The sequence below is a fragment of the Pieris rapae genome, chromosome W, assembly GCF_905147795.1.
Source record: "Pieris rapae chromosome W, ilPieRapa1.1, whole genome shotgun sequence".
In the NCBI taxonomy this organism is placed as follows: Eukaryota; Metazoa; Arthropoda; class Insecta; order Lepidoptera; family Pieridae; genus Pieris; species Pieris rapae.
In genome coordinates, this window is record NC_059533.1 from 2,055,458 (window position 1) to 2,070,104 (window position 14,647).

At 34.2% G+C, this 14,647-nt stretch overlaps 3 long non-coding RNA genes across 14 annotated transcripts; all 3 read left to right on the forward strand.

Moving 5' to 3' along the window:
- Window positions 1–449: 449 nt before the first annotated feature.
- LOC123690460 lies at window positions 450–5,625 on the forward strand. Of its 6 annotated transcripts, none has more exons than XR_006751086.1 (5): window positions 450–527; window positions 1,028–1,151; window positions 1,476–1,689; window positions 2,181–2,544; window positions 2,896–3,562. It is a non-coding gene; the product is annotated as an uncharacterized LOC123690460 (long non-coding RNA). The 6 variants fall into 6 exon arrangements; XR_006751085.1 differs by having other exon boundaries at window positions 459–527; window positions 1,016–1,151; XR_006751090.1 differs by lacking the exons at window positions 450–527; window positions 1,028–1,151 and adding exons at window positions 4,592–4,727; window positions 5,335–5,625 and having other exon boundaries at window positions 1,417–1,689; window positions 2,896–4,103.
- A 192-nt stretch (window positions 5,626–5,817) lies between these two features.
- Window positions 5,818–10,051, forward strand: LOC123690522. 4 transcript variants are annotated; one of them, XR_006751144.1, is made up of 5 exons: window positions 5,877–6,149; window positions 6,607–6,970; window positions 7,322–8,529; window positions 9,018–9,153; window positions 9,761–10,051. It is a non-coding gene; the product is annotated as an uncharacterized LOC123690522 (long non-coding RNA). The 4 variants fall into 4 exon arrangements; XR_006751143.1 differs by having other exon boundaries at window positions 9,030–9,153; XR_006751141.1 differs by lacking the exons at window positions 9,018–9,153; window positions 9,761–10,051 and adding an exon at window positions 5,818–5,866 and having other exon boundaries at window positions 5,936–6,149; window positions 7,322–7,988.
- Window positions 10,052–10,243: 192 nt separating this feature from the next.
- Window positions 10,244–14,477, forward strand: LOC123690521. 4 transcript variants are annotated; one of them, XR_006751140.1, is made up of 5 exons: window positions 10,303–10,575; window positions 11,033–11,396; window positions 11,748–12,955; window positions 13,444–13,579; window positions 14,187–14,477. It is a non-coding gene; the product is annotated as an uncharacterized LOC123690521 (long non-coding RNA). The 4 variants fall into 4 exon arrangements; XR_006751139.1 differs by having other exon boundaries at window positions 13,456–13,579; XR_006751137.1 differs by lacking the exons at window positions 13,444–13,579; window positions 14,187–14,477 and adding an exon at window positions 10,244–10,292 and having other exon boundaries at window positions 10,362–10,575; window positions 11,748–12,414.
- The last annotated feature ends 170 nt before the right edge of the window (window positions 14,478–14,647 follow it).

A 14,647-nucleotide genomic window follows, 5' to 3' on the forward strand; every position in this document is an offset into this window, starting at 1 on the left:
TTTAATTGCAGGCAATTTCAATTTCGGGTGATCTAATTTCTCCTCAGGTGAAGTATTTTTAATTTCCTGCAGCTTACTTTGTATGGTTACGTACAGGTCCTCAAAGGACTCCCATGTTTGAAAAGAAGGAGTGAACTGAGGGTTATGCTTCATTTGTTCAATATTTAATTGAGTTACTAACTCATTAAATTCACTACGAAGTACTTGTATATTAAACGTTTTAATTTGGAAATTTTTTTCGTCTTCCTTACTATTAATATTTAACGACAAATCGTATAATGATTGCATCTTAGAAAAATACGAATTTTGTCGGGCTTGTAATAATAATATGGAACTTTGAACATGTTCTAACTCGATTGGTGAACATTCACCGGCCTTTGTTCTTGTTCTTTTGTCCATATTATCTACAAATAATTATTAATCGTTTCAAAATTAACCATATTATCTCAAGCCACGGAGGCACTGTTTTACTGGAGGTATGTAGGCACGAACTTCAAATCTCCAACTATTCAAGTCAACACTCTCAGGTAAGTTTGGACAAGAGAATGTGATGGACACAGTTTTTGTAGGTTTATATTTGATGTTACTGTTCTCGGTAATCCTACGCATGAAGCGTTTGATCGAGACTATATTTTTTGTGCTGGTCACGCGCTATAAATCTCTTTGTTTGAAAGATCTATTGGCACGTGACTAATAACGCCAGTTGTTTCTGTTGCGGCAGCTGGTATACTAGCGTAGAGTTTGTGGTTAACCAGAAACTTTTTATTGCTTAGAGCTGCATTAGCCAAAGCTGGTCTCTCAAATATCACTCCTACTTTTGCTTTGTTGATTCTTTTTAATTGTTTTACGCCTTTATTGTATCGTTTTATTGCGTTGGTGAGTGACATCATATCTCTCGAGCCAATTGGTTTGTCTTTGTCAGTGTTTTCTAGAAAGACAATATATTCGAAATTGCCACCAGCTTCAGGATAGAAACGGACATAATTCGGTAATTTAAATGAAATATACTTATCAGTATCTTACTCAGAAATGATGGAGTCCGACTCAGAGTCCCGCACCGCAGCGCTTTCCTCGGAGTCTCCCTCGACATCTTCTTTTTTCTTACGCCCTTTTCTACCGCGGGACATCGCGGCAACAATCACACTTTATAAGTAAATAAAACTTTCAACAATAACAATTTGTATTATTTTAACTTTAATTTTTTTAAAAAGGCGCCCTTGTTCGAACTTAACCGCGCTTTTTTCCCAAATTGTATATATAACAGTTGACAGATCTAGCTATTAATAATCTGTGCTAACTGCTGACGTTTATTGTGACATTTGACACGCCATTGCAAAGAAATGCCAATAATGAATAATTTTTATACAACAATTAAAATGGACGTCGGCGAACTATTGACTTTTATGGTTAGTTTATTTATTTGTGAGTTGTTGTCTTATCAGTTCGTTACGCACTTATATTAATTTCTTCTATAGCCTACCCCAACACCTAAGCGTCCTAATGAAGATGAACTTGGAGATTCTGATGAGGAAAGTGTACGTTCGAAAAAAAAGTACGTCGACGAGCAGTCGGTTCGGAATTGGAAAGATCTGCAAAGATCCCAACCATCATCATCTACCCAAAGAACCTACTGTAACTGACAAAGAACGCGAAGATATTCTAAAATTTGTAGAAAATGTTGTTACAGAGGTAAGCTACACAAAAGTCTATAAAGACATTAGAAATCTATATATTTTTCAATAATTATTTTATATAATATTGTTATCGCTTTTACTTTTGATGACCCCTTCATTACACAATACAAGGTAAATCCAATTATTCGAAATTCAGATTACAACATAAATTACCAGCAAATTGATATATTTAATGTGACCAGAAAATTCTTAAAAACTCTGGTATCTTTTACTAATAATGGCTTTGTTTGTTCCTTCATATTAAATATATATTTTAATCTACCAATCAATCAATCTTACAACTGTGCTTTATGTTTCTGTTTCAATGTGTATTCCGTTTTTGGCTTTTGTGTGTAATGTAATTGTTTAAAAATAATATATTCTTGAAAGTTGTCTGAAGTCTTGCAACAGCACCTACTTGTACGCTTGAAATGCCTAAATTCACTCTTAGATGCTTTAGCATTTTATATGGAATACCATCTAAGCCGGCTGTCGTGTCTCTTCTAGATGATATTATATTATATTGCTGACATTAATTCGGCAAATGAAAATGGTTCCAAAAAGTATCTGTGATTAGGGCAAGACCAATCTTGATTGTCAATGTGGGATGCTAGCTCAACAGTATCTGGACTGTATTTTTTGATGAAATGAATAATCCAATCATAATGGTTATCAAACACAGACGAAGGTGAGTAAGTTTTGTTAAATTTACGCATATGTGACCAAATAATTGAAATAGGTGTAGTTCTGTTAAAGGATTCACATAATTTGTAACAACCTAATCTTCTTTCAGATCTAATTATGTATTTCTTCTTAGCTTGAAGCTTTTTATAGTTTATATAATTCTCATCACTTGGGTCTTCTTTGAATTGTAAGTATGCATTTTTACTATCTGTGAGAGCTTTAAAACAATTTGAATTCCACCATGGAAGTGGATTTCTTTTTGTTTTTGTGTTTGGTTTTAAACGAGAATCATTATGACCAGATGAAGAGAAAGGAAGAGATTCCGATAGAGCCATGTTTAAGCATTTAATAAGATTGTTGTATGTTAAAATAGGATCTTGAGTATTTAAAGATAAATTATGAAATAACAAATCAACTTTAGTGGAGTACAGATCCCAATCAACTAATTTTAAATTACAAGAAGAAGGGAGAGGATTTCTATCAGGTATATCTATAGAATAAGAATTATTAAAACTGAGTAGAATTTTTGTTATTACAGGGAGGTGATAGCTGCCTAATGGATCGTCGAAGACCATCCAGTCACCTTGTAAAGAGATGGAAGGAGAGACTATGTTTAAATCCAAGACATTAGGTCTCCATATGTGAGAGCCGACTGTAGTAACATGACCATCATTTAGTAGGACTAAATTGTTTTTATGAATGACATCTAAAATGTCTTTGCCCCTGCAATCAGAGGTTTGGCTGCCCCAAACTATATTATGACAGTTCCCCCTCAATATTGATATAGATTCAAAATTGACATAATAATATAAATGTGACAATCCCCCGCCAAGAAAATTGGTTGAGGGAGGCTTTTAATTAAATTATTCAGTTTATGTGGTGAAAAAGGAGGGCTGCAATTACCTGGGCTGTAAAGGCTTACAATAGTTAATTCCTTGCAATTTGAATATTTAATTCTAATAGCTATATTTTGAAGAGAATTATCATAAACAGTATTTACATTAGAGTAAGAGATAGATCTATGTACAAGTATGGCTACACCATTGTGAGAGTTTCCTGAGTGTAGTCTTACTATATCGAAATTATGCAATTTAAATTTATGATGAGATTTAAGCCAAGTCTCGCAAAGAATGGCCACATGAATATTGTTATCAAAAAGAAAATGGTTGAAAATATGTTGATTGTGCAATATACTCTGAGCATTCCACTGTACTATATTTAAAGTATCCATTAGGATATAATTAAAGATTGTTTACTATTCTGCTTTTTGAAAGAATCTTTTAAAACATCGTTTTATGGTTTCAGAGCAAATTTTGGATTCATTGGTCCTGTTGAGGGTGATTAATTTAACAAGTGATTCAGTAATGGTTTTAAGTATTATTTCTGAATTGAGTAATGAAAGAAATTGGTCTGTTTTACTATGTGAGGGAAAATTAGTGCTATTAAGAGCTTGTGCATAACTTTTATTTTGAAATTTATCCTTAGTTTGCTGAATTTTTTCTTTTTTGATAGGGCAAATAGAAGATATTGAAATATGGTTCCCTTTACAATGGCAACAAGAGGCCTCTTTGGGGTTAACGTTGCAAGATTTAAAGTTGTGACCTTCTCCACAGATGGAGCACCTTTCAGCGTATTTACAAAATTTGGCGATGTGACCATATTATCTCAAGCCACGGAGGCACTGTTTTACTGGAGGTATGTAGGCACGAACTTCAAATCTCCAACTATTCAAGTCAACACTCTCAGGTAAGTTTGGACAAGAGAATGTGATGGACACAGTTTTTGTAGGTTTATATTTGATGTTACTGTTCTCGGTAATCCTACGCATGAAGCGTTTGATCGAGACTATATTTTTTGTGCTGGTCACGCGCTATAAATCTCTTTGTTTGAAAGATCTATTGGCACGTGACTAATAACGCCAGTTGTTTCTGTTGCGGCAGCTGGTATACTAGCGTAGAGTTTGTGGTTAACCAGAAACTTTTTATTGCTTAGAGCTGCATTAGCCAAAGCTGGTCTCTCAAATATCACTCCTACTTTTGCTTTGTTGATTCTTTTTAATTGTTTTACGCCTTTATTGTATCGTTTTATTGCGTTGGTGAGTGACATCATATCTCTCGAGCCAATTGGTTTGTCTTTGTCAGTGTTTTCTAGAAAGACAATATATTCGAAATTGCCACCAGCTTCAGGATAGAAACGGACATAATTCGGTAATTTAAATGAAATATACTTATCAGTATCTTACTCAGAAATGATGGAGTCCGACTCAGAGTCCCGCACCGCAGCGCTTTCCTCGGAGTCTCCCTCGACATCTTCTTTTTTCTTACGCCCTTTTCTACCGCGGGACATCGCGGCAACAATCACACTTTATAAGTAAATAAAACTTTCAACAATAACAATTTGTATTATTTTAACTTTAATTTTTTAAAAAAGGCGCCCTTGTTCGAACTTAACCGCGCTTTTTTCCCAAATCTATACTAATATTATAAAGAGGAAAGGTTTGATTTTTTGTTTGTTTGTTTGTATGAATTGAATAGGCTCCGAAACTACTAGGCAGATTTGAAAAATTCTTTCACTGTTGGAAAGCTACATCATTCCTGAGTGACATAGGCTATATTTCATTTTAAAAAAAATAGGCATCCTTACTAAAATTACGATAACATTAACATTTGTTTATTATTTGATACAATTCTAACAGATGGCGCTGAGTTAAAGGTAGTAGTTTGGCAAGACGACGTTTGCCAGGTCAGCTAGTTGTATATATAACAGTTGACAGATCTTGCTATTAATAATCTGTGCTAACTGCTGACGTTTATTGTGACATTTGACACGCCATTGCAAAGAAATGCCAATAATGAATAATTTTTATACAACAATTAAAATGGACGTCGGCGAACTATTGACTTTTATGGTTAGTTTATTTATTTGTGAGTTGTTGTCTAATCAGTTCGTTACGCACTTATATTAATTTCTTCTATAGCCTACCCCAACACCTAAGCGTCCTAATGAAGATGAACTTGGAGATTCTGATGAGGAAAGTGTACGTTCGAAAAAAAAGTACGTCGACGAGCTTCAGGATAGAAACGGACATAATTCGGTAATTTAAATGAAATATACTTATCAGTATCTTACTCAGAAATGATGGAGTCCGACTCAGAGTCCCGCACCGCAGCGCTTTCCTCGGAGTCTCCCTCGACATCTTTTTTCTTACGCCCTTTTCTACCGCGGGACATCGCGGCAACAATCACACTTTATAAGTAAATAAAACTTTCAACAATAACAATTTGTATTATTTTAACTTTAATTTTTTTAAAAAGGCGCCCTTGTTCGAACTTAACCGCGCTTTTTTCCCAAATTGTATATATAACAGTTGACAGATCTTGCTATTAATAATCTGTGCTAACTGCTGACGTTTATTGTGACATTTGACACGCCATTGCAAAGAAATGCCAATAATGAATAATTTTTATACAACAATTAAAATGGACGTCGGCGAACTATTGACTTTTATGGTTAGTTTATTTATTTGTGAGTTGTTGTCTTATCAGTTCGTTACGCACTTATATTAATTTCTTCTATAGCCTACCCCAACACCTAAGCGTCCTAATGAAGATGAACTTGGAGATTCTGATGAGGAAAGTGTACGTTCGAAAAAAAAGTACGTCGACGAGCAGTCGGTTCGGAATTGGAAAGATCTGCAAAGATCCCAACCATCATCATCTACCCAAAGAACCTACTGTAACTGACAAAGAACGCGAAGATATTCTAAAATTTGTAGAAAATGTTGTTACAGAGGTAAGCTACACAAAAGTCTATAAAGACATTAGATATCTATATATTTTTCAATAATTATTTTATATAATATTGTTATCGCTTTTACTTTTGATGACCCCTTCATTACACAATACAAGGTAAATCCAATTATTCGAAATTCAGATTACAACATAAATTACCAGCAAATTGATATATTTAATGTGACCAGAAAATTCTTAAAAACTCTGGTATCTTTTACTAATAATGGCTTTGTTTGTTCCTTCATATTAAATATATATTTTAATCTACCAATCAATCAATCTTACAACTGTGCTTTATGTTTCTGTTTCAATGTGTATTCCGTTTTTGGCTTTCTTGAAAGTTGTCTGAAGTCTTGCAACAGCACCTACTTGTACGCTTGAAATGCCTAAATTCACTCTTAGATGCTTTAGCATTTTATATGGAATACCATCTAAGCCGGCTGTCGTGTCTCTTCTAGATGATATTATATTATATTGCTGACATTAATTCGGCAAATGAAAATGGTTCCAAAAAGTATCTGTGATTAGGGCAAGACCAATCTTGATTGTCAATGTGGGATGCTAGCTCAACAGTATCTGGACTGTATTTTTTGATGAAATGAATAATCCAATCATAATGGTTATCAAACACAGACGAAGGTGAGTAAGTTTTGTTAAATTTACGCATATGTGACCAAATAATTGAAATAGGTGTAGTTCTGTTAAAGGATTCACATAATTTGTAACAACCTAATCTTCTTTCAGATCTAATTATGTATTTCTTCTTAGCTTGAAGCTTTTTATAGTTTATATAATTCTCATCACTTGGGTCTTCTTTGAATTGTAAGTATGCATTTTTACTATCTGTGAGAGCTTTAAAACAATTTGAATTCCACCATGGAAGTGGATTTCTTTTTGTTTTTGTGTTTGGTTTTAAACGAGAATCATTATGACCAGATGAAGAGAAAGGAAGAGATTCCGATAGAGCCATGTTTAAGCATTTAATAAGATTGTTGTATGTTAAAATAGGATCTTGAGTATTTAAAGATAAATTATGAAATAACAAATCAACTTTAGTGGAGTACAGATCCCAATCAACTAATTTTAAATTACAAGAAGAAGGGAGAGGATTTCTATCAGGTATATCTATAGAATAAGAATTATTAAAACTGAGTAGAATTTTTGTTATTACAGGGAGGTGATAGCTGCCTAATGGATCGTCGAAGACCATCCAGTCACCTTGTAAAGAGATGGAAGGAGAGACTATGTTTAAATCCAAGACATTAGGTCTCCATATGTGAGAGCCGACTGTAGTAACATGACCATCATTTAGTAGGACTAAATTGTTTTTATGAATGACATCTAAAATGTCTTTGCCCCTGCAATCAGAGGTTTGGCTGCCCCAAACTATATTATGACAGTTCCCCCTCAATATTGATATAGATTCAAAATTGACATAATAATATAAATGTGACAATCCCCCGCCAAGAAAATTGGTTGAGGGAGGCTTTTAATTAAATTATTCAGTTTATGTGGTGAAAAAGGAGGGCTGCAATTACCTGGGCTGTAAAGGCTTACAATAGTTAATTCCTTGCAATTTGAATATTTAATTCTAATAGCTATATTTTGAAGAGAATTATCATAAACAGTATTTACATTAGAGTAAGAGATAGATCTATGTACAAGTATGGCTACACCATTGTGAGAGTTTCCTGAGTGTAGTCTTACTATATCGAAATTATGCAATTTAAATTTATGATGAGATTTAAGCCAAGTCTCGCAAAGAATGGCCACATGAATATTGTTATCAAAAAGAAAATGGTTGAAAATATGTTGATTGTGCAATATACTCTGAGCATTCCACTGTACTATATTTAAAGTATCCATTAGGATATAATTAAAGATTGTTTACTATTCTGCTTTTTGAAAGAATCTTTTAAAACATCGTTTTATGGTTTCAGAGCAAATTTTGGATTCATTGGTCCTGTTGAGGGTGATTAATTTAACAAGTGATTCAGTAATGGTTTTAAGTATTATTTCTGAATTGAGTAATGAAAGAAATTGGTCTGTTTTACTATGTGAGGGAAAATTAGTGCTATTAAGAGCTTGTGCATAACTTTTATTTTGAAATTTATCCTTAGTTTGCTGAATTTTTTCTTTTTTGATAGGGCAAATAGAAGATATTGAAATATGGTTCCCTTTACAATGGCAACAAGAGGCCTCTTTGGGGTTAACGTTGCAAGATTTAAAGTTGTGACCTTCTCCACAGATGGAGCACCTTTCAGCGTATTTACAAAATTTGGCGATGTGACCATATTATCTCAAGCCACGGAGGCACTGTTTTACTGGAGGTATGTAGGCACGAACTTCAAATCTCCAACTATTCAAGTCAACACTCTCAGGTAAGTTTGGACAAGAGAATGTGATGGACACAGTTTTTGTAGGTTTATATTTGATGTTACTGTTCTCGGTAATCCTACGCATGAAGCGTTTGATCGAGACTATATTTTTTGTGCTGGTCACGCGCTATAAATCTCTTTGTTTGAAAGATCTATTGGCACGTGACTAATAACGCCAGTTGTTTCTGTTGCGGCAGCTGGTATACTAGCGTAGAGTTTGTGGTTAACCAGAAACTTTTTATTGCTTAGAGCTGCATTAGCCAAAGCTGGTCTCTCAAATATCACTCCTACTTTTGCTTTGTTGATTCTTTTTAATTGTTTTACGCCTTTATTGTATCGTTTTATTGCGTTGGTGAGTGACATCATATCTCTCGAGCCAATTGGTTTGTCTTTGTCAGTGTTTTCTAGAAAGACAATATATTCGAAATTGCCACCAGCTTCAGGATAGAAACGGACATAATTCGGTAATTTAAATGAAATATACTTATCAGTATCTTACTCAGAAATGATGGAGTCCGACTCAGAGTCCCGCACCGCAGCGCTTTCCTCGGAGTCTCCCTCGACATCTTCTTTTTTCTTACGCCCTTTTCTACCGCGGGACATCGCGGCAACAATCACACTTTATAAGTAAATAAAACTTTCAACAATAACAATTTGTATTATTTTAACTTTAATTTTTTAAAAAAGGCGCCCTTGTTCGAACTTAACCGCGCTTTTTTCCCAAATCTATACTAATATTATAAAGAGGAAAGGTTTGATTTTTTGTTTGTTTGTTTGTATGAATTGAATAGGCTCCGAAACTACTAGGCAGATTTGAAAAATTCTTTCACTGTTGGAAAGCTACATCATTCCTGAGTGACATAGGCTATATTTCATTTTAAAAAAAATAGGCATCCTTACTAAAATTACGATAACATTAACATTTGTTTATTATTTGATACAATTCTAACAGATGGCGCTGAGTTAAAGGTAGTAGTTTGGCAAGACGACGTTTGCCAGGTCAGCTAGTTGTATATATAACAGTTGACAGATCTTGCTATTAATAATCTGTGCTAACTGCTGACGTTTATTGTGACATTTGACACGCCATTGCAAAGAAATGCCAATAATGAATAATTTTTATACAACAATTAAAATGGACGTCGGCGAACTATTGACTTTTATGGTTAGTTTATTTATTTGTGAGTTGTTGTCTTATCAGTTCGTTACGCACTTATATTAATTTCTTCTATAGCCTACCCCAACACCTAAGCGTCCTAATGAAGATGAACTTGGAGATTCTGATGAGGAAAGTGTACGTTCGAAAAAAAAGTACGTCGACGAGCTTCAGGATAGAAACGGACATAATTCGGTAATTTAAATGAAATATACTTATCAGTATCTTACTCAGAAATGATGGAGTCCGACTCAGAGTCCCGCACCGCAGCGCTTTCCTCGGAGTCTCCCTCGACATCTTTTTTCTTACGCCCTTTTCTACCGCGGGACATCGCGGCAACAATCACACTTTATAAGTAAATAAAACTTTCAACAATAACAATTTGTATTATTTTAACTTTAATTTTTTTAAAAAGGCGCCCTTGTTCGAACTTAACCGCGCTTTTTTCCCAAATTGTATATATAACAGTTGACAGATCTTGCTATTAATAATCTGTGCTAACTGCTGACGTTTATTGTGACATTTGACACGCCATTGCAAAGAAATGCCAATAATGAATAATTTTTATACAACAATTAAAATGGACGTCGGCGAACTATTGACTTTTATGGTTAGTTTATTTATTTGTGAGTTGTTGTCTTATCAGTTCGTTACGCACTTATATTAATTTCTTCTATAGCCTACCCCAACACCTAAGCGTCCTAATGAAGATGAACTTGGAGATTCTGATGAGGAAAGTGTACGTTCGAAAAAAAAGTACGTCGACGAGCAGTCGGTTCGGAATTGGAAAGATCTGCAAAGATCCCAACCATCATCATCTACCCAAAGAACCTACTGTAACTGACAAAGAACGCGAAGATATTCTAAAATTTGTAGAAAATGTTGTTACAGAGGTAAGCTACACAAAAGTCTATAAAGACATTAGATATCTATATATTTTTCAATAATTATTTTATATAATATTGTTATCGCTTTTACTTTTGATGACCCCTTCATTACACAATACAAGGTAAATCCAATTATTCGAAATTCAGATTACAACATAAATTACCAGCAAATTGATATATTTAATGTGACCAGAAAATTCTTAAAAACTCTGGTATCTTTTACTAATAATGGCTTTGTTTGTTCCTTCATATTAAATATATATTTTAATCTACCAATCAATCAATCTTACAACTGTGCTTTATGTTTCTGTTTCAATGTGTATTCCGTTTTTGGCTTTCTTGAAAGTTGTCTGAAGTCTTGCAACAGCACCTACTTGTACGCTTGAAATGCCTAAATTCACTCTTAGATGCTTTAGCATTTTATATGGAATACCATCTAAGCCGGCTGTCGTGTCTCTTCTAGATGATATTATATTATATTGCTGACATTAATTCGGCAAATGAAAATGGTTCCAAAAAGTATCTGTGATTAGGGCAAGACCAATCTTGATTGTCAATGTGGGATGCTAGCTCAACAGTATCTGGACTGTATTTTTTGATGAAATGAATAATCCAATCATAATGGTTATCAAACACAGACGAAGGTGAGTAAGTTTTGTTAAATTTACGCATATGTGACCAAATAATTGAAATAGGTGTAGTTCTGTTAAAGGATTCACATAATTTGTAACAACCTAATCTTCTTTCAGATCTAATTATGTATTTCTTCTTAGCTTGAAGCTTTTTATAGTTTATATAATTCTCATCACTTGGGTCTTCTTTGAATTGTAAGTATGCATTTTTACTATCTGTGAGAGCTTTAAAACAATTTGAATTCCACCATGGAAGTGGATTTCTTTTTGTTTTTGTGTTTGGTTTTAAACGAGAATCATTATGACCAGATGAAGAGAAAGGAAGAGATTCCGATAGAGCCATGTTTAAGCATTTAATAAGATTGTTGTATGTTAAAATAGGATCTTGAGTATTTAAAGATAAATTATGAAATAACAAATCAACTTTAGTGGAGTACAGATCCCAATCAACTAATTTTAAATTACAAGAAGAAGGGAGAGGATTTCTATCAGGTATATCTATAGAATAAGAATTATTAAAACTGAGTAGAATTTTTGTTATTACAGGGAGGTGATAGCTGCCTAATGGATCGTCGAAGACCATCCAGTCACCTTGTAAAGAGATGGAAGGAGAGACTATGTTTAAATCCAAGACATTAGGTCTCCATATGTGAGAGCCGACTGTAGTAACATGACCATCATTTAGTAGGACTAAATTGTTTTTATGAATGACATCTAAAATGTCTTTGCCCCTGCAATCAGAGGTTTGGCTGCCCCAAACTATATTATGACAGTTCCCCCTCAATATTGATATAGATTCAAAATTGACATAATAATATAAATGTGACAATCCCCCGCCAAGAAAATTGGTTGAGGGAGGCTTTTAATTAAATTATTCAGTTTATGTGGTGAAAAAGGAGGGCTGCAATTACCTGGGCTGTAAAGGCTTACAATAGTTAATTCCTTGCAATTTGAATATTTAATTCTAATAGCTATATTTTGAAGAGAATTATCATAAACAGTATTTACATTAGAGTAAGAGATAGATCTATGTACAAGTATGGCTACACCATTGTGAGAGTTTCCTGAGTGTAGTCTTACTATATCGAAATTATGCAATTTAAATTTATGATGAGATTTAAGCCAAGTCTCGCAAAGAATGGCCACATGAATATTGTTATCAAAAAGAAAATGGTTGAAAATATGTTGATTGTGCAATATACTCTGAGCATTCCACTGTACTATATTTAAAGTATCCATTAGGATATAATTAAAGATTGTTTACTATTCTGCTTTTTGAAAGAATCTTTTAAAACATCGTTTTATGGTTTCAGAGCAAATTTTGGATTCATTGGTCCTGTTGAGGGTGATTAATTTAACAAGTGATTCAGTAATGGTTTTAAGTATTATTTCTGAATTGAGTAATGAAAGAAATTGGTCTGTTTTACTATGTGAGGGAAAATTAGTGCTATTAAGAGCTTGTGCATAACTTTTATTTTGAAATTTATCCTTAGTTTGCTGAATTTTTTCTTTTTTGATAGGGCAAATAGAAGATATTGAAATATGGTTCCCTTTACAATGGCAACAAGAGGCCTCTTTGGGGTTAACGTTGCAAGATTTAAAGTTGTGACCTTCTCCACAGATGGAGCACCTTTCAGCGTATTTACAAAATTTGGCGATGTGACCATATTATCTCAAGCCACGGAGGCACTGTTTTACTGGAGGTATGTAGGCACGAACTTCAAATCTCCAACTATTCAAGTCAACACTCTCAGGTAAGTTTGGACAAGAGAATGTGATGGACACAGTTTTTGTAGGTTTATATTTGATGTTACTGTTCTCGGTAATCCTACGCATGAAGCGTTTGATCGAGACTATATTTTTTGTGCTGGTCACGCGCTATAAATCTCTTTGTTTGAAAGATCTATTGGCACGTGACTAATAACGCCAGTTGTTTCTGTTGCGGCAGCTGGTATACTAGCGTAGAGTTTGTGGTTAACCAGAAACTTTTTATTGCTTAGAGCTGCATTAGCCAAAGCTGGTCTCTCAAATATCACTCCTACTTTTGCTTTGTTGATTCTTTTTAATTGTTTTACGCCTTTATTGTATCGTTTTATTGCGTTGGTGAGTGACATCATATCTCTCGAGCCAATTGGTTTGTCTTTGTCAGTGTTTTCTAGAAAGACAATATATTCGAAATTGCCACCAGCTTCAGGATAGAAACGGACATAATTCGGTAATTTAAATGAAATATACTTATCAGTATCTTACTCAGAAATGATGGAGTCCGACTCAGAGTCCCGCACCGCAGCGCTTTCCTCGGAGTCTCCCTCGACATCTTCTTTTTTCTTACGCCCTTTTCTACCGCGGGACATCGCGGCAACAATCACACTTTATAAGTAAATAAAACTTTCAACAATAACAATTTGTATTATTTTAACTTTAATTTTTTAAAAAAGGCGCCCTTGTTCGAACTTAACCGCGCTTTTTTCCCAAATCTATACTAATATTATAAAGAGGAAAGGTTTGATTTTTTGTTTGTTTGTTTGTATGAATTGAATAGGCTCCGAAACTACTAGGCAGATTTGAAAAATTCTTTCACTGTTGGAAAGCTACATCATTCCTGAGTGACATAGGCTATATTTCATTTTAAAAAAAATAGGCATCCTTACTAAAATTACGATAACATTAACATTTGTTTATTATTTGATACAATTCTAACAGATGGCGCTGAGTTAAAGGTAGTAGTTTGGCAAGACGACGTTTGCCAGGTCAGCTAGTTGTATATATAACAGTTGACAGATCTTGCTATTAATAATCTGTGCTAACTGCTGACGTTTATTGTGACATTTGACACGCCATTGCAAAGAAATGCCAATAATGAATAATTTTTATACAACAATTAAAATGGACGTCGGCGAACTATTGACTTTTATGGTTAGTTTATTTATTTGTGAGTTGTTGTCTTATCAGTTCGTTACGCACTTATATTAATTTCTTCTATAGCCTACCCCAACACCTAAGCGTCCTAATGAAGATGAACTTGGAGATTCTGATGAGGAAAGTGTACGTTCGAAAAAAAAGTACGTCGACGAGCTTCAGGATAGAAACGGACATAATTCGGTAATTTAAATGAAATATACTTATCAGTATCTTACTCAGAAATGATGGAGTCCGACTCAGAGTCCCGCACCGCAGCGCTTTCCTCGGAGTCTCCCTCGACATCTTTTTTCTTACGCCCTTTTCTACCGCGGGACATCGCGGCAACAATCACACTTTATAAGTAAATAAAACTTTCAACAATAACAATTTGTATTATTTTAACTTTAATTTTTTTAAAAAGGCGCCCTTGTTCGAACTTAACCGCGCTTTTTTCCCAAATTGTATATATAACAGTTGACAGATCTTGCTATTAATAATCTGTGCTAACTGCTGACGTTTATTGTGACATTTGACACGCCATTGCA